The sequence below is a fragment of the Chiloscyllium plagiosum genome, chromosome 46, assembly GCF_004010195.1.
Source record: "Chiloscyllium plagiosum isolate BGI_BamShark_2017 chromosome 46, ASM401019v2, whole genome shotgun sequence".
In the NCBI taxonomy this organism is placed as follows: domain Eukaryota; kingdom Metazoa; phylum Chordata; class Chondrichthyes; order Orectolobiformes; family Hemiscylliidae; genus Chiloscyllium; species Chiloscyllium plagiosum.
In genome coordinates this window covers 5,236,992-5,238,312 of record NC_057755.1, presented here as the reverse complement: position 1 = coordinate 5,238,312, position 1,321 = coordinate 5,236,992, and the positions used below count along the sequence as shown (strand labels likewise).

The 1,321-nt window shown below is 41.5% G+C and overlaps 1 pseudogene; it reads right to left on the bottom strand.

Moving 5' to 3' along the window:
• Nucleotides 1-444: 444 nt before the first annotated feature.
• On the bottom strand, nt 445-592 carry LOC122544147 (annotated as a pseudogene).
• Between the last annotated feature and the right edge of the window lie 729 nt (nt 593-1,321).

The window sequence follows — 1,321 nt, the reverse complement described above, 5'->3', positions numbered from 1 at the left end:
TTCTGCTGTGGCGATTGTAAGTACTTTACTACCGAGGGTTGTTCCCCGGACATCACCCGTGCAATCTGGTCTCCTTCATATTGGAAGGATGTTGTGAAACTTGAAAGGATTCAGAAAAGAATAACAAGGAGGTTGCCAGGGTTGGAGGATTTGAGCTACAGGAGAGGCTGAATAGGCTGGGCTGTTTTCCCTCTCTCTGATAAATTGTTTAAAGAGGCATTTTGAGCAAAAGGCAGTAAATAGAGGGAAATAGATTTGGTAATTTGAAGGCTTGGCTTGTTGCTCTTGTCAAAAGGTTTCAACATAGTGGTTTATAGCAGGATGAAGTAAGACGTGCAGCATATATCTGTCAACTTGTTGAACAGAGACAGGCAGTACATAAGGAAGCTGTGGGAAACACAAGTGAGCGCCATCTATTGGAACATCTGCTTTTTGCTTGTAAACCAGGGGAGAGCGCGAATGCAGTCCCCCATTACGACAAATTTTGCAGTCGAGTATCCCACATTTGTGGACATCGCAGGCGTCAACACACCCGAAGTGCAATGGGATTGCCTCGTCCTGGGAGAACTACTTTTATTTATGTCAAAAATATACTTTATTCATAAAATAATTTGATGGTCTGTACAGTTGGTCATGCCACACATACATAAACATTTGCATACAGAGATCGGAATTTATCATTTGTATATACAGGTTTGTACGTTTATCACTCATATGTCCATATATTTAGCTGAGACGTCAGCAGAGCCCAAATGACTGCGTGGGCCCCCTGTTCTTCTTAGGTAGGCAGATGTTACACAGTGGTCTTTCCCCAGCCCTTCAGGCTGCCTCCTATTTCACCAAAACAAAGCCCCAGTAATGTATCAGACAAGTGAAGCTCTCTGCTGTCAAACACTGTTCACAATGGGAGGTGAACGCCAATAAAAGCTATTTGTAAGCTTTGCTGGTGAAACTTGAACGATATTTTGAAATCATTTTTATCCTAATCCCTACAAATTGAACAAATCTTCTTTTTGTGAAACAGCAGGCTTGCAATCTCCCACCCTCTATGTTGCACCAGTTGCAGATCAATTCCTTCAGGAGATCTCACGGTTAAGGTTAAGGATTCCAGGCACAAGTGAATATTTCTCAACTTTGTTTGGATGTCACATTAAACTGAGGGCACCACCTTCTCTGGATGCACATTCCATGTTTTCAACACCCTCTGTTATTTGGAAAACACTCGCCTGTGATTCAAATGTCAATATTATTTTCATATGTATTTGATTTACTTGCACTAATAATGAAACGTGTTTTACAAGATTAGATCCCATAAGTGTGG